Here is a 23,655-nt window from a genome sequence, read left to right as displayed (position 1 = left end):
GTTATATTGAAAAGCATCTGTGTGTGTGTGTGTGTGTGTGTTGTGTGTGTGTGTGTGTGTGTGTGTGTGTGTGTGTGTGTGTGTGTGTGTGTGTGTGTGTGTGTGTGTGTGTGTGTGTGTGTGTGTGTGTGTGTGTGTGTGTGTGTGTGTGTGTGTGTGTGTGTATACAGCTGTTATCTATGATCAACGAATGTATTGTTATTTATATTTTGATTATTTAAGCATTTGCATATTTTTGGTCAACTGTGCTTGCTAGGTAGATTGGTTGACTGGTGATTGAACGCTTATTCACTTATTCAGTTGGACCGGTTGATCTGTTTAGTTTTGGAAGTGCCCGAGGCACTGAAATTGTTCATTTTCAACAAAGGAATTCTTGTTTACTACCTATTACCTCACCTCAGATGGAGTGAAAAGTCTGTGTGGGCATAAGAAAGCACATTTTTTCTGTGTGTGTGTGTGTGTGTGTGTGTGTGTGTGTGTGTGTGTGTGTGTGTAGTTGTGGGGTGCAGGTAAAAGATGTGTGTTGCCTACATACCCACGTTCCCCTCCAGACCTGGAACCTAGAATCGGTTGGAATAAACCGACATTTTCCACTGGATGCAGAACTTGGACACTCGTTTTATAGTCGTTGCACTCTCCTATTATTTGATTAATCTCGAAGTCTAACGAAGCAAAATAGAAACCAAAGAGACCAACTGCTGATCTAGGCAGATTTCTTTTCTTCTGTTTATTTTAGCCTTAATGAAAAATATGGGGTATTTTGGAGTGACTGCCAAGGGACGCGTTTTACTGCAGTTTCAAACTAATCTCTGATTAAGTGTAACACAATAGGCATGCCTCTTCATATTAATTATATTAAGTGCTGTTTATCAATACTCACACGCTCAGGCGCACGTGCACACACACACACACACACACACACACACACACACACACACACACACACACACACACACACACACACACACACACACACACACACACACACACACACACACACACCAATCAATGATCTCACCATGTGATGATCTCACTGAAGAAGTAGTTATATTTTAGAAGCCCCAAATTCTGCTGCAACCACTGACCTATAAATAGAGTAGATGCAGCCTGTCTTTCGAAAACCTTTTACCCTTGCTGTTCTTTACTGCCACATAACTGCATCCTTCTGGGATTGATTTGTATTTTGTATTTTGGATTTTATGTTGTGGGATTACTGTCGCAAAATCGCTTGCCGCTTTCTGTAAGTGACATTATTGAAATATTTTAACCCAATTAGTTCTATTTCGATGATTTTGGTGATAGATTAGATTAGGCTAGATTACATAGATAGTTCATTCATCAATGGAGGGAAATGACAGTGTTACAGCTGACAGACGTGAGATCAAATAATCGATCACCATAAAGTAATAATAATGTCAAAAATGTGGCTCTATGCAACAAAGGTAAATCGGAAAAAAATTGGAAATAAACCAAAAAAAAGAACCAATAAACCAGGGAGCCTCTGTATCAACAACTCAAAATGCAAAAGTTGGAAATTTAGTGTGCATTTAGCTTTGGAACAACTTCCTGTTACTGCTCTTCTGCTCCGTTGCCAACGTGTCACTAGGTGGATTTCAGATGCGTTATTGATCTTCCGGGTGTAAATATCAATTCACCGGAAAGGACAGCTTGGAAAAGTTCCATGAAGACATTTCTATGTTTGTTCCATGATGTTTAAAGGCATAATAGTGGTAAATATCAGTGTAATTTATAAGTTTATTTATAAAACAAATGGAAACATTTATTGTCTACGCTTGAAAACCTGCAACCGTCTTAGACCCGTCCAAACTATATGAGCGGTGGTGACGGGAGCACGATGCGCAATCTGAACAGGGGATCCTTGTTCTGAACCCCTAACTAGCATACAATACTTTATTTCCTTTTTCATTTTGGTCACGCTCAGAATTGATTTGGCACCAACCCTCTGGCCAGAGGCAAATAACATTGTGCGCTGATACTGCAGGTCCTCACTGTAGGTCACGGAACAAACGGTATTACCGGGACAATTAAAACTGGCCATATGAGGGCTGTGCAATACTCTCCGCCATAAGTGTTTACACCAGCGCAGCACCATAAACCAATGTTCCAGGTGAGCTCTCGCAGTGCTTAATATTGTTTTATATATTTCCTTTGATAATTGTTCTTTATCGCCCCACAGCTCAGAGTGAGCAAGAGAGAGGGAGAGCATTTTCAGACATATAGATCATCGATCCAGAAAGGATTCTGGTTTAAATAATAGGATTTAGAGGCGTTAGGGTTATGTAATGGGTAACCTTCTCTTTGTGTGCGGAAGGAACAGAACAAAACCACATGGGAAGCGTCTCAACGTGCAAATCCTCCTCTCCCGCACGTCCCCCTCGCTCACGTCCAACAAATACCAACTCTGGTTGGGTGTGATCCGCAAAGACTGGCCGTCATTACTTAAGGGTGAAATCACAGGCGTGGGGTGTCGTTATGGATGAGAAGAGGCCAACACGGCATGCAGATGGCGGCAAGAATGGGGATCCCCAGATGAACTGTGTTACGGCGTAAACAAGAAAAAAAATAAAAGGACAAAGTAATTATCCAAGCAGAGTTTGGCCTCTCCGTCAAAGAGATGTTCTCCAGACAAAAGTAACATGGTACCCCGGACGCGGTGACGGCTGCACTTGCACTTGCACACACTTGAAAATCTTGTGGTCGATGAATTTTAAGTTATGGAATTGGATAGTTGTACAACGGCGATGAGACCAAAGGCATACTCGAGATCAGTGGAATATTTCTTGTGTGCTGTGCTTGGTATATTTGATGGCAACCTGGAGTGATTCTTCAATCCAGTCAGGGCAATTATGAGACTAAGTGTATCCATTTTGAATGGATACACTATCTTAACTCGCATAACTCTCATTGTAGGATTACAGAAACACGACACATTAGGAAGATAAGCCGCCGGAGCACGGCGCTGTTGGCACCGTGCTCCGGCGGGTTATCTTCCAAAAACAGGAGCCTTTCTGTGTGGAGTTTGCATGTTCTCCCCGTGTTCACATGGGGTTTCCTCCACCTCACGTCAGTAAGGACCCCCACCAAAAACATGCACCCATCATCGTCTGACCAGCGATGGACACTTATCACCAGGTCCCCGGGCGCGTCCACGTATGCTGCCCACTGCTCCTGGCTGTGCCCCCGGAGGAAGGACAAGCCAGGATGGGTCAAAAGCAGAGGAGCCATTTCACCGGCCACCATCAAGCATGTGCATGTGTGTGTGTGTGCAAGCATGTGTTGTGGAGTGTCGTGTGACAATTAAAGACTGTTTCCTCTGTTTCTTCTTTCTTCTAGGAACTCCATATTTGAGTGCTTTTGGACAATTTTTGCTCTATCAGGGATTATGAAAACCCTACCGAAATTAACACCATACATGCAATCCAAGCACACTGCATGCATTCACACGAAAACACACGCTGGACAAACGCAAGCATCGACACGCGTATTGCATTGGTATTACACTTTAATATAAGTATAATAATATAGCTAGTTCATAGTAATTATTCATATTCATAATGTATACCCTATGCACCCATAACAATAATTTATCCTATTCTGTATATTTAAACATATTCTATTTTCTGTTTTATATTCTTATTTTTTTGGGCTATTTGTATATATTTCACCATTGCTATTTATTTATTTATCCATCGATTTATTTATTTATTTATCTATTATTTTTAATATGTTTGTTTGTTTGTTTGTTTGTTTGTTTATTTTGGCTACACTTTTGATTAAATTTATTTTATTTTTATTCTCTATTTTTTCCAGACTGTTAAGGTTTGTTTTTTTTTAAATGCTAATTGTCTCCAGATAAACAGACCAAACCGCACCAGAACAAATTCCTAGTACATGTAAATAAACTGATTCTGATTCTGACTTGCACCTGCACATATGCGGGGGCCATGCATGCAGCTGTTCTGTTGTATCAGTAGAGATTGCGCAAACACACAAACACTATTCGCCCGGACATGAAAACGCACTCAAGTATATCTACAGTTAATTATATCATAGTGCAGTAGTAGGGAGGCCCTCTCCATAGTATTACTTTAAGTAGACTATAATATGTTTGCATAGTTACATTATAACATAAAATAACACTTTATTGATCCCAGAGGCATCGTCATAAATAATCCATTGTTTACTTATTGTTGACACAGTTTCAGTGCAAAGTGTTCCTACAATGCTATCTAGTCTGTTTGTGTAGTTATAGTTACTAATTGTTCTTTTGGTATTTCAACACATACTGGTGTCTATTTTAGTGTAGTTAATTTAAAATATAAATTATATTTTCAAGAAATGCTACAGTGTTATCCATCTATTTAAAGGCAGACATTTTCATTAACACTAAGACAGCTATAGTATAACTATAAATCAGCTATAAGACCACAATAGTTTAGTACTGCTATAATATTCTCTATATCTTTCTCTATCGTTCATTTGAAACATCCATGGAAACAGTACAGTCACACTAGTAACATGATACGTTTTTCTATAGTAGTTCTATGGTAAAAACTTATATAATATATAGTGTGCTGTGCGTCTGTGGGTCTGAGGTCGGAAGACATGTTGTAAAGGCGTCCTTTGTCCTCCAAAGATCCATATTTGACGCTTTCTCCTACGCTTGCTTCCCTATCGCCCTACACACACACACACACACACACACACACACACACACACACACACACACACACACACACACACACACACACACACACACACACACACACACACACACACACACACACACACACACACACACACACACAATCCCTTTCACTTGGATAACTTACCTGCTATCATTTCATTACTACACATGCAATTTCACACACACACGCCAACACACAAACCTAAGCAAAGATACGCACACGGCTTCTGGGTGTGATATGCACACGCAGATGTCGGTAGTTGTATCATTCGGTATCAGTAGAGTTGGACCAAACAGTACGGCTTTTCATACTTTGGCCTTGAGCTGCACCGTGTTAGGGAATCCAAACACTCGCCACACAGTTAGCGTCTGAAATGGGGGCAGACCTCAATCTGCAGGTTGCAGTGTAATAAAAGTGCTTGTACATGCGTCTGGCTCTTGGAATCAATCCAGCGGAAGTTAGAAATGCATAAACATGCGAGTACGCACACACGCACACGCACACACACACACTCGAACACACACATACACACACACACACACACACACACATACACACACACACACACGTAGACCGCCTTCTCCTTGACCAAGCCCACTCCCCCCTTGGGACACTTCAGAAAGCCGGCATAGCCCTTTGTCTGGCCTTTTCACAGTACACAGCCCTATTGTGGAACAACTCTGGCATTCAGGATGCTAAAGCACCATCTCCGCTCTGAAACTCAGAAAATAAGACAGACAGACAGACAGACAGACAGACAGACAGACAGACAGACAGACAGACAGACAGACAGACAGACAGACAGACACACACACACACACACACACTGAAATGGTCTAACACCAGGAGATTATAACGTTTGCAGTTGGATCATTACAAGTCACTGTCCGTCCAGGCCGCTACCCCGCGTGTCTGGGGGAAGTGAAACACGCTCAGCAATCACTGTCACAGGGGCCGCCAGTTGAAGCAGAAAGGGAAAAAAAAAGTTGTAAACAATGGATTCTTATGCTGCAGCCTTCTCTTTGGGGCCTCTCCAACAGCACCGGGCCTTACAGTATAATGAAGCCGATTGAATGAGGTTGTAAATATACACACGTCGTCCCCTCTCAGGTTTGCTTTCGAGTTCATTGGATTGTTTTCAGACTGTCGCTGTCTATCTGAATAGGCACTGTGTTAGCAGCAAACAGAGTGAGAGCATTACTCGTAGTGTTTATAGGATATTTATCTTTCTTTTTTTTCCGCATGTGTTCCCTTTCTCCCTGAAAAAAAGGGAATAATAATTGGATGACTGAATCAAATAAAGTGTGTTTTACAGGCCTGGCAGTCACATTCCCAGCTCAGCGCAACATGGCTAAACTTGTATCAATAAAAATCAAGCAAGAACATAATGTAATAAGGAGGCTGGTTGAAGGGAATCACAGTTTTGCTTCACACTGTTCGTGTTTCTATTTTAGAGTGGATCTAATCCCCCCCCCCCCCCCCCCCCCCATCACCACAACCTTCTGTGAAGACTTCTGCAGACTGACACAATTTCAGTTTTCCTATGAGACTGAATTGCTGTGGAGTTTTTTAATGCTAAAAATACAGTGCAGGCACTCCTCACTTAACGGCCGAGTTCTGTTCCTAGGACCAAGTCGTTAAGGGAATTGGTCGATAAGCGAGGACCCGTGTTATTTCACGGTAAGGGGGCGTGGCCATTGCAACGCTAGTATAGTGAATACTGACAGACTGTGGGAATGAGACTGATGAGATGAGAAAGATGTATACAGTGTATATAGTATATATAGTAGATATAGTGTATACAGTATATATAGTATATATGGTATATATAGTGTATATAGTAAATAAAGGGTGATGCGTGATAAGATGCTTGACGCTGAGATGCCGCGGTATTGTACACAGTGTACAATACAGGCTGGTCAGAGAGCTGGTCCTAAGTCCGAACAGTCGTTAAACAGGTAGGTTGTTAAGCGAGGAGTACCTGTATACTGATTCTCGTGCACACCAAGAGGGTAGCACTGGTCTCTGGAGGCGAAACCATACAGGAGGTTCGTGTCACCGTTTGGCCTCCCGGCTTGTTACACAGCTCTGTACTTTCCCTTGTAAGTCAATGAGAGCGACTTCGAAGTAAAAAAAAGTCAGCCAAACAACGACTGTTTCAACACGATAGCAGGAGTTTCATAAGAAAACTACTGTATGATAGACATTTGAAGATGTATATTAACTGGCATCATCCCCATAGATTTATAAAGATCAGATGTAATCTGGTAGCAAGATTTTCAGGAGGTTTGAAGCGTCCATGTTCGTTCTATCACATCGTTGACTGTTTTTGCCATAGTCATTGTTTGAGCGTAATGCTTTTCTGTTTGTTCCCCGACCTCTCCTTGTTAGACTTGGCTGGTTTGTTGAAGTTCTACATTAACGCATCCAGTAGATATGGGTGTTACATCCAGAATCATTTGGGTTTGTTCGGCTATTCAGTGCACGACTTCTATCACCTCAAAACTTACCTTTGATTGGTCACCCTTTTCACATTGACTCTGAGCCATTGTGGCAAGCGCCAACTAGTAATGTTGGTGAGAATCTGCTTTGTTTATCTTTGGTTGCCACGGTGTTGGGAACACTTGATGCTCATTAACTAACCACACCCACATTATCTGTTTGGAGACAAATTAAATTGGAGGAAGCAGGAAGTGGGGTGGGCTGGAGGTGGTCTTTAATTCCAGCTTCATGCTACTAATTTGTTTAATTTGCTGATTTCGGATTTCTCACGAACAGGGTTTAACTTGCAAACAAATATTTACAACCAATCATATAATGATCAGTGCTGCTTTAAAAAACGATTTACAAGATCAACTTCATTTTCCTTTATTTCCTTCTTGATGAAGCAGTTGTACCTTAGTTTGCAACTTAGTAACCAGAAATTTACATCATGGAATGTCACTGTTGGATGTTTAGTGTTCCTCATCCTTAGCAGCACGTGACACAGGAAGGAAGGCAGAGAGTGAGAGAGTCTGCATAAATTAAACCGTGGGTTCGACTCCTCCTGGGAAAAAAAAATCTGTGTGATTACGTATTAGCAGGCCAGTGTGTCACTTTAGGCACGAGTGTGTGTGTTAAGTTTGCTGGATGGTGTGTGTGTGTGTGTGTGTGTGTGTGTGTATGTGTGTGGTCCCGGGGAAGTCGTTTGTTTGTTTTACATCGAACCAGGCAAATACACACAACAACAACCAACAACCCGGGAACATGCACACACTTATCAACTTGTAAACACTAGCTGTGTTTAAAAAAAAAAAAAGGGTGTTGGGTGTGTGTGAACAGACTCTGGACAGCAAACAGTTTCATTTCGAAAAGCTTGAAGGCGTAAATCGTCGTTGAACATCTCGTTGTAGAAGGTTCACATTGTGAACACATGTTCTCCAACTATTGTTAAAACACACACTTTGATTTTGATTCATTATTCCAAAAATGTTGGCCAAGATGAAATGCCGAGACTCTCATACCATTTTGGGTTTTCATGGAGGGAGCATTATGTGTCCGTTTTGACCCTCCAAGGGAAAAAGTTTGGATACCCCTGCTCTATAAACTACACCACCCCTTTAAATAGGCACTTGCATGTCTGTCTGTCTCATGGCTGGACTATATATTTTCTTTTTCTACATCTAGTTTCTTTTCAATGTGTTGGCCACGAAACTGAAGTTTTAAGTATGAACCTTTCCGAGCAGACGTCTCCCTGGGATCCTGTCCCATTAAAGAGAGAATTGCTCTCATAGAGAACAGAGTTGTAGTAATGAGTAGCTCCCACAGAACGACACTGTGTTGAATAATTGACTGTAAACACCCCGGGAATGTTAATTAAGCCTCTCAAACAACCAAGCAGATTGAACATGTAATTTTGTGCTTCTGCGGGGGGAGGGGAAGACCACATGCTAGTCGTTTTCCCATAGAAAGCTGAAGGTGGAAGAATACTCACTCATGTCGTTACAGCTGAGGCTAGTGAACCCAAGCGCAAGACACAGAGACAGGAATAGTGGTATATAAGAGGGGAACGAGGGGGTAAGAGGATGGCAAGCAAGGCAGGCAGGGAAGGCGGGTAGATCAGGCAGAACAGGCAGGCAGGCAGGGAAGGTCGGGCAGCCAGGTCAGGCAAGCAGGGAAGTTTAAGCAGGCAGGGCAGGCAGGTAGACAGGGCAGGTAGGTCAGGCAGGAAGCAGGTATGCAGACGGGTAGGCAGGCAGGGAACCGGAGAGTTGGTAACTGGGAAAACAGGGAAATAGTTCTATAAATATCGGGAATCAAACACCCAAAGATGCTCTGACTACGAATAAACACAGAGTGGCAGAGCGAGACTAATACCCTGCTCATACCTTCGCGTGAGCGTGGCGTTACGCGCCGAGAGCGCCGGCTGTTTATAGTTGGCACATTCTCTGTTGCAGTATTATCAAACCATGGGTGGCAGTAGAGAGAAAGTACCATGTCAAGCAGGAAGTAGTAAACAAAGAAGAGCTCTAGTAGACACTAGACAGCACGCAAACATGGCTGCCCGCACAGAATCGGAGCTTGTGTGGAGGAGGACCTGCTGTTAATGGTGGTTGAACCGACAAAAGCGCCGAAAAGGAGCTGGTCTGTCTACCCGTTCCATGCAGGCAAAAGAGAATGAATCTGAAGTTATGTCCTGCTCAGCTTTTTAGTACAGAGGCACTTACTGAACTGTATAAACCGGGCAAGTATAAACCAAGCAGAACACGATGGTTCTAACAACGATGTTGCGGTGCGTGGCTGGAAAACCAGGACTGATATACTGCTGGATGATGGGTAGATGGAGCGCAGGTGAGTAGGCAGAGCAGGCGAGGTGAATGATGTGCCTGAGAGAGCCAGAGAATGCAGCCACACACACACACACACACACACACACACACACACACACACACACACACACACACACACACACACACACACACACACACACACACACACACACACACACACACACACACACACACACACACAGGGGAGGGAGAGAGAGAGAGAGAGAGATAGAGAGAGAGAGAGAGAGACTGGCTGCAGGCTAGGTGGAAGAGGAAGCAGAAGTGGAGGGCGTGACACATCTACTGGTCTGAATTGTCTGAACTTCTTGTCTACACTGGTTGGTTTTGATCGTATTTTTTAATTGTGAACCTCATATCAACAACATTATGTTTCATTAAGCTACATTTGCACACCTAATAAGGGTTTTTCCACCACAGGAACTATTTCAGGAACCAGGTACTTGGTTACCGATGCTTAGCAACTTGCATCTTTTTCCACAGGAGGAAATTGGTTCCAAGGTTGGTTCTACTTGGATAGTTACTGGTCCCCACAAGCAAAGTACGGAGTTTGCAGTACTAAGCAACACTGGCAAGATATGTTTGCTGAGACCAAATCTGGTCTCTTCTGGGGTCTTTTTGCCATGTCTTATTGGCGCACGTCATGATTTAATCACACACGACCACGTGCTCTTTGCGTTTCTGTCTGAACAGCTGTCTCTTTAACTACATTGAAATTCCTTTGAAATACTCTTTAACAACCACGGCAACTGGACGCAGGGAGAAACAACGGAACCAGAGAGAGGGAGTCTCGGAAACAAACAAATCCCCCATAAAAGAACTCAGTGTCCCTCTGAGTTCATATCAGTTTTGTGGGCCTGAGATAGAGCCTGAAAAACTTTTTTTCTCTCGTAGTGGCAGAGTGAGCAATGTGGTATTGATTAATATAATCTCAAACACATTGAAATCAAAGATTTCTCCTCTGTACGAAAGAGTGGACGTGTGTTTAGATGAAGCGAGGGCTTTAGATTTCTGCCAAAGTTATGATAAAACAATATTTATTCACGGGAAAAAAAAAAATCCCTGTTCTCCGCCTTTACCTTTGATGTTACAGCAAGAAAATGTACCACCAATTTCAAGCTTCACCTGTTTTGTGTCTGGCCCCAGTTTTAGTTTTGGTTGGGTATAGATGAGCCTCACCAGGCTTCCAGAAGAATCCAGGTTGTCTTGGAGAAGCTTACTCTTTCTCTGTTGGGCTAATCCCTTCTTGGTGTGTGTGTGTGTGTGTGTGTGTGTGTGTGTGTGTGTGTGTGTGTGTGTGTGTGTGTGTGTGTGTGTGTGTGTGTGTGTGTGTGTGTGTGTGTGTGATTGAAGCCAAGGCCCAGTAGAGGGCCTTATTTAATCAGTTTTAAAGGAAGCTGAGTGCACACGTACACTCTAAGTGCCACAGTCTCTGTGAAACGCCACTGAAAATCCTACTGATGTACACAATTCATCTCTCTTCACATTTAAAGAGTGCAATAAGTCATATTTTGATTGGCTTGTTGCGCAAATTGACCGTGGCATTGTGGATTGTGACATTGACAGTGGTCAATCAATGTCAGCCGGTCCACTGTTACCTCGACGTCGACTTAGAGTTCAAGTTCTAAAAACAGGCAGTCCACACTAGACCTTCTGTTTAGGGGGAAATGCCTCTCACCCCAAGACCTGTCGATGTCTGCTCAATCCTCGCCCCATTAACTAAACCCGCTTGTATCCACGAACCCGTTTTATTCGGACCGACATTCAGCCACCCGATTACTGGCGTCGCAAGACCCCTCCGCCAAGAAGGCTCGGAAGGAGGAGCGGTCACATTCTGCAATGTTGGTGTAGTTTCTATGGCTTCCATGAGTGGCTGCTATTTGTCGACACTCATTGGTGTGTATTTTTCATGCTTAAATAATTGTCTCACATTTTCACCCACTCAACGGTTGAATTCTTCGCAAGAGTTCGGGGAGTGCCCGAATACACGCTGTCTCACCTTTATGGACGGGAGTCGTGCATAGCTAGGAGGTCAGCGGAGCTGTACCGAAGAGGGTGAAAGCTTTGGGAACATTTCAGAGACGGTACCTCACGGTCACCCAGAGGTTCCTGGAAAAGCATTTCTAGTTTACTTGTCTGCCTCTTTGTGACCGAGCGCCCACAGCCTTTTGACAACGCAGTCTATTGAGGGAGTCAGATATTTATATTGAAAAATCCCCCACCACAAAACATAAATTTGAGTGGTTGCTACGCTTGGTTTTCTGTTATTGAGGCTAGCTAGTAGCCAAATGTTGGTGAGACTCTGCTTTGGTGCGGCCGTGTTGCTAATGTGTGTGGTTTAATGATTAACCACGCCCCATTCTCCCTTTGAAGAAAAACAGAGGGGGGGAAGCAGGAAGTGAATTTGGCTGGTGGTGGCCTTTAATGTCGTTTAAAAGACGTTCACTGTGTGTAGCTTCACCCTCTGGTTAACACCTTGAGGGGAAATAACTCAACAAAATGATTGTTGTTGTTGTTTTGTCACAAAGAAATACATTGGTCCATTGGAAGAAAATGTGTGGTATTGTAATTGGATCACAGGCAAAAAAAAAAAAAAAGAGTTCCATTGAGAACCACCGCCTTAATGTGTTTCTGATCAAGAGGGGTTTTATTTGAAGGAAATCAGACGTTAAGGCTTTCAGAGGCCATAACATATGTTAGGGTTATACCTAATACAGAATAATACGTATGCCTTCCAGCTCCCAGATGAACACAGCATGTAATTTAAAACTGCTGGTTTCATTTCAATCAAAATTGCGATACTTTGCGATCCTACCACTTGTGCCAAATTGTCTGTGTTGTCTGCGAAATCTCCCTTCAGGTTATCTTCGTTCCAAAAAGAAAGTCTTTGAACTCAGCAACATTCTTTTCAGAAAATTCTACCTCTAACGTCAGTCTTTTCATTTCCTCAGACCTTAAACGCTGCAGAGACATCAGGCATTAAGGGTTCAATAAAGGTGGACAAAGCCCCTTTAAATTGGTTTTGAAACACACACACACACACACACACACACACACACACACACACACACACACACACACACACACACACACACACACACACACACACACACACACACACACACACACACACAAGGTCTTGAAGAGGAGACTCGCAGCCAGCGTAGTCAATACTGATACTCCAACTTGGCAGCGGTGGTTGAATGGAAAAAACAAAACTTCCATTCTTTGCATTCACGTTTATTTGCAAACGATTACTGCCGAAAACTCAGGCTACTGTAGTAGATGCCGCCGTTCAACATAAAAGTGGTCATGCTAAAGACAGGTCAAATAGAGGATAGGAGAGTGTGTAGAGAAGATATAATTAATCAAATATAAAAACAAAACTATGTATGCGTATATATATACATATATATATATATATATATATATATATATATATATATATATATATATATATATATACTGTATATATTAACAGTATATATATATATAGTTATATATATAGTTTTGTTTTTATATAGTTTTGTTTTTTATATGGTTCCAAGGTTCCAAGCTGTTCATTAGCCCAGCAAATTTAAATTACGTTCAAAGATCAGTAAAACATGTGAGTGTTCTCATTGACACGCTATTGACAAAGTATAAGCTGATTTGCTCATCGTAGGAAATTGCCTTGAAACTAAATGGACCGTGATTGGCTTAAAGGGCTGCCAAACTGATTAGATAGCGGCTACCTGCAGGCATTTTATGGCAGTTAACCTATCCCAGAATGCAATTATGTCTCTATCTATACAAAATATTACCATGAAAAAAGCTGGTTCGAAGTGATTCTGGCTTTTTGTACAGAAAAGTGTGAACAAAAAAGTGCAGTGTATGGATTGCACACTTCCCAACTGACACACACTAGTCTCTTACTAGTGCAGAGATGTTACACACTGGCAGATAAGTTACGTTTATCTTCTTTACGGTACATGACAAACACCCCATGCCAGAACAGAAGAACACTGGGTCAAGAGCATTACATCAAGCAGAATGGAATGGACTTGAATGGCATGGAATGAAATCAGCTTCTCTTTTTTCTCACCCCTTGGAAAGTCAAGCTATGGGAGGATTGTCTTGCAGCAGATTACCCAGCTGGCAGATTGTCAGCTTCATTAAAAAGGGTTTTCATTTGTCGCCATGGCCGTTGTTACATAACGACCACCCCCTGCCACCCGAAAGCACCTTGTGTGCCTGCATGTTTTATTCATGAAAACGCTGTAATTTGCTGTACTCTGGTGTATGTGTGCTGCGTATGCAATGAAAGCTGTGGGTGTTGCAGTGTGTGGGTTAATTTGGGTTAGGTGAGTTTTTGCGTTTTGCTTGTGTGCAAGTTCTGCTTGCGAGTGTCTGAGTGTGCTGTTTGAGGTTGTCCTTTGTGTGTCGGCGTATGTGGGGGGGCATACAAATCTGTTGCTAAGATAGGCCCTTCAGTGCTGAAGCAATGCACTATTTTTCCTGGCGCCGCTCTGCTGCACTGGGAGTCCTCTAGACGTAGGGTGCTACCACCCCCGGTGATGCCATGGGCACCAATGCTGTGTCGAAGTCCCTCTGGTGGGTGCTGCAAACGAAAGCCATTAGCCTTTATGTGTTGTGTGTGTGTGTGTGTGTGTGTGTGTGTGTGTGTGTGTGTGTGTGTGTGTGTGTGTGTGTGTGTGTGTGTGTGTGTGTGTGTGTGTGTGTGTGTGTGCGTTTGTGTATCAGGGCTGGATAACCAAAACAGGGGGCTCACAATGAGGGGCAAAAGGGTGGATCGTGCAGCCTCAGCAGCCCTCTAAAACACGGGGTGTCCTGGAGGTACTGACGGATCACTGCATCATGGGGACAAAGGAGATATTTACAGGGAGCCACAGCTTGACATGTATGTGGACACATAGGGAAACATTACATAGTAATACACACACACACACACACACACACACACACACACACACACACACACACACACACACACACACACACACACACACACACACGCACACACACAAACTAAGTTTACAAACAAGCAGGGGAATGTCTCATGAACACAAACCAATTTCTGCTTGTTAGGATGCATGACGCACGTGGACCTCAGTCTCTTCATTAGTAGCCCCTCGCCCACAGCAAATACACGTGAGTTCTCCATGTGAGAGAAAGTAAAACTTTTTGGATGGCTGAAAGGCTTGGGGGAAGATTTGTGATTCTTTGCATGAGGGCCCGCTATGGACTCAACATCACTGCACTATTTGAAATTAAATTAAACTTTCTCTCTCAGTGACTTACCTCACAATCATTTTGACCTTTTTCTGCTGGAAATGTGCAAGAATGAATACATACCTACAGGGGGTAATAAAAATAACAGAAACTCACATGATAAAGGATTTAGGCTGGAATAACAATTTATTGATACAAATGCAACTGTTATGGAGAGTCATATTAGTTAGATTGATAATTAACAGTATTGTGTGTCTGCCATAAAAGACCAGTGACTGTTAGCATTTTGATATGTGTTGTGATAAGTGATTTTCAAATGAGCCAAATCCCATCTTTATAATATAAACTATAATTATGTATTATACCACTATCAGCCTGCCAGCATGATTTTGTTTTGTTGGAGCCATTTTATTTCCTCAACAACTGGATAGTCTAGACATTTGATGGGTATATTGGGTTGAGTATTTTTTTCTTTTTGACAACTGACTTTAGTACCCAATTTCAAACTCCCAGTATAACTGTTTTTGGCAAAAAAGTGAGGTATCTGAGCTGGTGCGGGCGCTTTAGACTGAGCAACTATAGCCTTCTAACAGCAAAGTATGTTGCGTGAGTCAGTGTGGCTGTTCTGCCTGCGACATGCCACCCAAGTGGCATTTTCAGTGCCCTCCGGCACAGAGACACAGGCAATAGGGTTGGAAACACACCCGTTTTTTGTAGGGAGTGGGCAAGCTGGAACAAGCCCGGAGCAGATGGAAGACATGTCATGACAAGGGCTCCCCTCGTGTGTGTGTGTGTGTGTGTGTGTGTGTGTGTGTGTGTGTGTGTGTGTGTGTGTGTGTGTGTGTGTGTGTGTGTGTGTGTGTGTGGGGATAGGGGTTTACCTGTTGATTCTTTATTAGTCTAACGAGCAACAGGCGTACAGCTATACTCATCCTGGGCCCAATTACCTAGACCCAAGGCAGGTGTGGCTGCTCAAACAACACATACCTCAAACAAACAAACAAAAATGTCCAACAAAACCGCACTGGTCTCCATCCAGGGGACCCCTTCCCCTGAACAGTACGGTCCACGGGCAATCCTCCCCCAGGGCAACGAAGCAGACTACTCCCTTCTGGAGTGTGATGGCTCAGACTGCTGTGCTGATTGGTGGAGGTGTAGCCGTGCTTGGCTGTGGCGGGGGCTGCTTGGAGGTGTGCCCTGGCTGCTAAGCTGCTGGATGGTCCCGGCGGCGGCTGCTGGGTGGAGCTGCTAGCTGCAAGCGGTTACCCATGGTGGTTGCTGCAGTTGCTGCCCCAGTCCTCCACCACACACCCTGGGTGCTGCTGCTGCCAGTCAGGAGACGATTGGTGCTGGGACAGCCCTTTGACCCGCTGGTGGCTCCAGGGCGTCTTCGGATGGCCCCTCTGTGTCCCCTCCCCCAGCCGGAGATTCCCTGTACAGGTGTCACTGTGGTAGTTCCATCTGCCAAACGCCACCCAAGTGGCGTTTCAGGGCCCTCCGGCACAGAGACACATGTAATGAGGTTAAAAACACACGTCACGTCATGACAAGAGCTCCTCTTATGGGTGTGTGGGGATGGGGGTTTACCTGTTGCTTGTCGATTAGTCTAACGAGCAACAGGCGTACAGCTACACTGATCCTGGGCCCAATAACCTAGACCCAAGACAGGTGTGGCTGCTTAAACCACACCACCCCCACACCACAGTCGGATATCTATATAGAACAACCTCCAATCCTCAGACGCTAGCAAGTAGCCTGGTGTTGGTGATAATCACCACCTTTGATTATCACAAATTGCCATGCTGTGCAGATGGTGTTGTGACATTCAATTACTAACTACAGTAGCACACTTATTTCTATTTGGAGAAACATTTTGGGTGAAAGCAAAATAAGGAAGTGAAATCGACCAGATCAGTTTTTGGTCAATTGGCAGTAGACTCAATACTAGGGTCTGGGTGGCCTCTGGACCCTCTGAAAATTACATTACACAATTTGACGCTGTCATTGCAGTCGCCGGGCTATCTCTGCATCGTGCATGTTAAGGGGATCTTTTTCTTTTTTTTTTACCTACCAGCCGTACTTGTGGGAGAGGGTGTGAGAGAGTTGAGTGAGGGCGTACAGGGGACTGGGACAGGCATCTAGAAACACACAACTATGCAAGACACATTCAAGCATTTTTTTGTGTGTGTGTGTGTGGGGGGGGGGGGGGGGGGCAGGGAGGGGGGGGGTGAGACAGCACCAGTGTGTACCAGCTGCCTTCCACTGAGAATTCCCAGCCACTTTAAAAGCTATGCGCTCGTACACATCACCAGCAGTTTATCCCCCTCTGACCCGCTCATTCCCACAGGGCAATGGTGGGGGTATCAGAGAGTTTAAGCTGCAATCTACAGACAGGATATATTAAAATATAATAGAAGATGTTTGTGTTCTGGGGGAGAGTGTGCTACCTTATGTGTGTTAGCATGCGTGCCCGCATTAGGATTGCACGTATTGTGACATATTTCTATCGCTATTGCGATATTAATTTGCACGATAAACACATGGCAAAGAGCAGCGATAACAGCCAATCAAACTGTGACTTTTTATTTATAATAATAAAAATGCATCAATCAGAAAATCTTTTTATTTTTTTTTTTAGACAAACAGGGACTTGTGTACACCAATATTAATATAAAATCCAAATCATTGTATCGGGTCGGATAGACATCACATCACACCCCATGAGGCCACGGGCCTGGAGTTTGACACATGTGACGTAAGCATATGGTGGGAATACGTCCATGGGCTGAAAACACAAAATAGATGAATCGCCTGGAGGTGAAAATGTCAGTGGAGAATTACTGACTCTTTAAGTCTGACCTCTCTGTCGGAGGAGGGTAAGTTGAAAGATCATTTCTCTGCTAGGATCGATGAAATAGCATTGTTAAGGTTGTGACATTTCAAAATACCACACACAAATTTTGTGTCATGGCATTTCATAAAGCCATCGCATATCCTAGATCATAATCACACATTGCATATTTTCCTCATATCGTGCAGCCCTAGCGTGCATCCTTGTGTACCTGCAAAGCCATGTCCACACTAATCCAGATAGACTCCTACATTTTTCTATTTTGGCCTTCTGTCCACAGTGAGACAGCCTTTTCGTCCACTAAAAAAGACACATTCCCAAGTGGAGCAGTGCAGGTTTTGTGTTGTAGTACAGGGAGGGAACAGGTTTGCCAAAACAATGATTGTCATGTGATCCAGGCTGCCGCCAAAACATTGATTATACTCAATCATCCACCCAAACAAAAAGTCTGTGTTGGTGTCTGTCATCACATTTACTTTGTTTGACTTGCGACTGAGACATCTTGATAGTCGCATTAGAAGGTAGTTACTGCCTAAGGTTTTCTGCGCATGCCCATTGATGGAATTTACATCGTACTGTGAGTGTTTTTCATTTCAGTACGGGTGTGATGGGAATTCCCGCTTTTTATAGCGAGCCAGATCATTTGGCTCGGAGAAGCAATGAGAACTAGTCTGGCTTTCATATTTCAGCCAAATTTAGCAATCTTCGCAACATACCAAACTCTCACCATGCTTGGCTCTTAATGTCATTACCAAAGTGAGACGTCTCTGGATCGTATTTAACCAATATGTTACAGATTCACCCTGTTATCCTGTCTTGTATTAATTTCCAAAAAAGAAAAGAAGAAAGAAAATAAGAAATCTGCTCCGAGATGGGAGCCAGCTCCCATCGTTCATTTAAAGGAGCCGACTCGTTCGTCACCGAAACATCACTACAGAATGGAAGGCCGACTTTTTACAAATGTTGTAAAAACGCTAGTGTGGAAGGCAAACATTTCAACAAGATTTTCTCTGGATTACTATAGACATGGCCGGAGTTTGTTTGTATGTGCTTTGGGATGTCTCTGTTGTGTGTGTGTGGTGTCTCTATCTATCTATCTATCTATATGGAGCACTGAAGATCTGAATCTCTATGAATCGCTTTATCACCGTCAGCCATGTCGGGCCAATCGCCTCTCACTTGGAATTCATATCAAATGAAAGTCCACCAGTCTTCATCCACTCAGCTTTGAGATTACACGTCGAGGCGTGGTCAAGTTCAAAAAGGTTTGCTGTGACAGCAGTGTGCTGCGGAACAACATTTAAAGGGTATGCTTGTTCTTTTTCAACCGAGGCCTTGAAATGTTGGTTCCCATCGTTTACAACTTACTGCTCTGCCACAGCTAGTCATTGTGCTTTAGCGCAGTCCAATGTTTAAACATTTAAAACGTTTAAACATTTGTGTTTGTAATTCATTGGTTTATTCAACAATGAAACATAAATTGTGATAATATTTATGACAGAACCTCAGTTATGGAAGGCTCTTTTAGAAGTCCACCACAAACCTACTGCCCTGGAGTATTGAGCTGGAGATGGAGCTCATGCTAACCTACTCTTCTTAAAAGTGACTTTGCTGCATGTATTGTATTTAAGCGTGCACGGGTGTATCTGCAGGGTAGAAAAATAGGGGGGGAAAGGAGAGAAAGAGAAATAAGTATTCAGCCTCAATCAAAAGGAAAGCAGCCAGGTCAAAAAAAAACAAAAAAAACGGACAAACATAAATCTTCCACATGTGAGTGGTAGGGTCAAAGCCACATGATGCTAAAGCTTTGGTAGCTGCAGTGTCAGACGAATAATGAGGACCACTACCTCTGAAGGAACATTTTCACATGATAAGCTATGTTACACTAAATTCCCAGGCAGACTTACCTACTTCCCACGCCCGAGACTGTATGGAGTTTTGATGTAATAGTCAAAGACGCATGTAATTAAAATAAATTTTCTTAATATAGTTAAACATTATTTCATCCAGGAGGGTTGACCAACATAGTTGGTTGACAGAAACATTAATTAACATACATTAAATCTCAAAAGTTGCTTGGAAACATTTAACATTTAACATAACATGCCCCATTGCATTTAAGAACAATGCGAAGATGCAGCAGTAAGCATAAGATCTCAGTAACAGATTAGTGGATTCCAGTCATTGTGACTTGGACTCAGAGTCCACTCGAGTGTTTGAAACTTCACTTGACACTAAATAAATGACTTGGGACTCGACTTGGAGTTGGACGTTCAGGACTGGTGACTTGACTTGACTTGAGACATGATGACTCTCGTGACTTGTTTGTGTTCAGTTTATGTTTTCAGTTTAAATATTACATCAGTAACCAGTCAGGGGGGCCCTGACTGGTTCTGACTTTCCTTATTTTAGCTGGTTGGTGTTGGGGGGACAATCTTCCAATTAAAGATAAATTAAAAACTGAACAGTTACCAAACAAGCAACATTTTGAGATTGAGAAGAAATGAAGAAATAAATAAGTTAAGTAAATTAATTGTTTTTGTTTGATTACATTTATTTCACTTAATATCAATAATTATAACACAAATTCAATTAATTGGTGTCGTTTTGAACAGGTTAGATAGATTGGCCAATAATATCATTATTAGACAGGTTCTAATCCCTTGTCTCTTCTCTTTATAAAGACCGGATACTGCAGGTAAGACTGCAGTATCTTTGGAAAAAAAAAATACTTGACTTGGGACTTGCCTTGCCTTAACTAAAGACTCGACTTGACTTGACGTAACCTGTGACTTGACTTAACTTGCCCAAGGAAAAATGACTTGGGACTTGCTTGAGACTTTGCCCAAATGACTTGAGACTTACTTGTGACTCGGATTAGAGGGACTTGGTCACATGTCTGCTCAATCATAAAGTGTTCAGCGAGGTTGAGCTTTGAACAAAAATTAAGAAACAAAAACAAAAATGAAGGCCTGGCTAAAATCAAGACTATGACTTTGTTAGTTATATGGTTGGAAAATGCAACATGTCTGTTCCGCATGTTGCATTGTTTTGATTCGATTTGTGTGAAGAAGTTTGCAGATTGGTCGATCATCAAAAGGAGATTCCGACCAATCAGAAGCAACCCAGCAGTTAGTAACTTAACAACGTTGGTCTTACACTTGCTGACTCTGAACACTATTAGTTTGGTGTTTTGGTATTGTTCTTACTCCATAGGTTGTTTAATTGTATCCACTGAAGTCATTCTGTTTTTAAGAATGATTAACTGACCTGTGCCTGGGCTTGCAAACTGAAACCTCAATAATGCTGCAGTGGAGCCAGTTCTAGGTGGAGAAAAGGGCGAGTGAGAAAATACCATTTGAGGTCACGCACACGCGATCATACTCCACTAATTTGGTCTCCAATGCACTGTCCTCTAATACAAATGGTATCATTAGATTGTGTTCAAATATTTAACGATGCTGGCTATCTAATTGATATAACGCAGATTAATACAGTTCATCTATAATCCTGGCCTGAGCTAGTGCCGTGGAACACAAAAACACTCACTAAAACACTTGTGAGTGTTTTGTGAATGAGACACCACATAATGCGGTCAAGATGCATCCTTCTCCACCTGGTCTGAATGAAGAGCTCTATCAAACAGCTCTAGTTTTATTTAATTATGATGATAGCAGGAGAAACCTATTGAGGGCAGCCAAAGAGGGCTTGCCTGTTTAATTTCTTTGCGCAAGCGAGTGTGTGTGTGTTTGCGTGCTTGCACCAAAGCCATGCCCAAAACTAGAAATACACTGTGGTGATTGGACGCCACCCCTAAACACATGTGGATTCACTTGAGAACCCTGGCGGACACGTTAAGAGGGCGTGACCTCCAGTTGTGGCACGATCTGATCCGAGCACAAAAGAATATCACAAACATGAAAGTTTAAACTTGCAAAGGCAGTGATAATATGGAATGTCTCATGTTGTCCACGGCTGACGATCAAAGGTCTGTCTGGCCCATCTAGTCTGTGGTCCATCTGGTCGGAGCAGCTTCCATGGCCCTCACGGTCTTGTTTTCAGGATTACTGAGGACAGTTAATCAAAGGCAGAATCACACTGGCAAGCTAATCGCCAACGTAAGATACACACACACTCACGCAAGACAAGTGGAAAGAATACAGCTTTTAGATAAAAAATATTCTTTGATTGGAAATATAGATAAACTGTCACCCTTTTAACTTACAGCTAATGACTTTTGGATGGAACTCATTCCAGGTGTGTCTCCATAAGCCTCTAAGAATCATACATGTACATGTTGTATGTGCATTTCATGCATGAACATGCAAAGTTGGTGTATATTTTCTTACATACATGAATACACTGAAGCTACACAGAAGCCCAGTCTCGCCAAATAGTTTTACACACTTGTCCCAACTTTGAAAGAGAGAACCTCTGTCATTGCCGTCATAAATCTCAATAAACCAGCTCCATATAGCTTCCACCCAGCTGCGACAACAAGTGCCAAAGGGAGTATTTATCTTTGTTTATAAAATGGACACCCTCTTTCACGAATGAATTTGGCCAACAACACCTGATCATGATTATGGCCCCTTTTGCACTGATATCATACATTCGATTACATCCTTTTGTATATCCAGTTTAGCGCCTCATATATGTTTTGTGTATGATGTGGGTGACATAAGATAAGATAAGATAAGATAAGATAAGATAAGATAAAAATACTTTATAAATCCCCAAGGGGAAATTCCATTTTGCAGCAGCAATGACATCCATGACAAAACACACATAATTTATAAAAAACACATACAATGAGATAGGTTGTTTTTAAAATGAATTACAAAATATATATATTGCATCCTCAATTTTCTGTATTACTCCATATGGGAACGTTTTCATCAATACCTCCAAGAAGTCAGATAAATCAAAACTCAATTTTTTTTCGAAACCGCTTTCAATTATCCGACTACATCACATATGAGCTGTGGTACTTGTTCATAAAATAATATCAAAATGTTAACATAAATGTCTTAATATTCAATTTAACTGTAAACCAAAATAAATGGGATAGGCCTAGCCTACCCATATTTATGTGAAAACGTTAAATCCCAGTATCAATGTAAATTAACCTTTCAACCTATTCAGTAGAAATACAATGTGAGTACAAAATTGCTCACTGCTCAGCATTTGAAAATTGTAGGTTCCCGTGTCAGAACACTAGGTGATTCACATGTTCTGATTTGAGAGTGCTTCTTTTTGCAGCGACCACATCTCCTGCAGTTGAGAAAACTCTTTCTTCAAACACGCTCCTACCTAGGATGCACAAGTATCTCTTCGACAGCCTGGAGAGGAAATGTGACCTCACGGATGTACGTTCAGTGAAAGCATGTCCCAGCAAACTCACAAGCAGCAATGAGGCCTAATGGGAGGCGATGTATCATCGTCCACGGGAAGCATTTCTTCTAGAGTTGCTCTTCCCCCAGGCACTCCACTTCCGTCCTCTCATTCTGTGTTTGAACAAAAGAAAGAATCAGTCTTGTAAAACTTTAACTCATTGTAGCTACTTAATATTTTCATGACAATTTTAAGTTTGTTTTCATTTTATAGGTTTTACATGAAACGTGGTGAAATGACCTTTGGTAAACCAATTCACCAACCTCTGCGTTTGACAAATCTGATTTGTTGAGTGTAGATGTCGGACTCTCCTCTTCTCAACTTAAGTGATAGCAAGGTTGCACAAATTGCCTGCTGTTGTTCTAAAAACCCCTCCACCATTTCACATGTGCTGTTCCACCTGGTGGCAACGTCAGTTTTCAGTTTAGGACTTGGCAGGCCAAGAAGTTTCTCGATTTACTTGCAGGTGGTGGTTTGCGGTAGTTCTGCAACAGAAGAACGTTGATATCCGTCGGAATCTGCCCAGAAGCCTGCAGACCGTGGGTAGTTTAAGTGCCCGTTGTGATGTAAGGTGAATGAGAATTTTCTGACTTGCGCTGCAACCACCATGTTAGATGCATTGTCCATCACCAGCACTACATCT

This window comes from Zeus faber, assembly GCF_960531495.2.
Source record: "Zeus faber genome assembly, chromosome: 2".
NCBI classification, from domain to species: domain Eukaryota; kingdom Metazoa; phylum Chordata; class Actinopteri; order Zeiformes; family Zeidae; genus Zeus; species Zeus faber.
Note: the sequence above shows the minus strand (reverse complement) of the source record.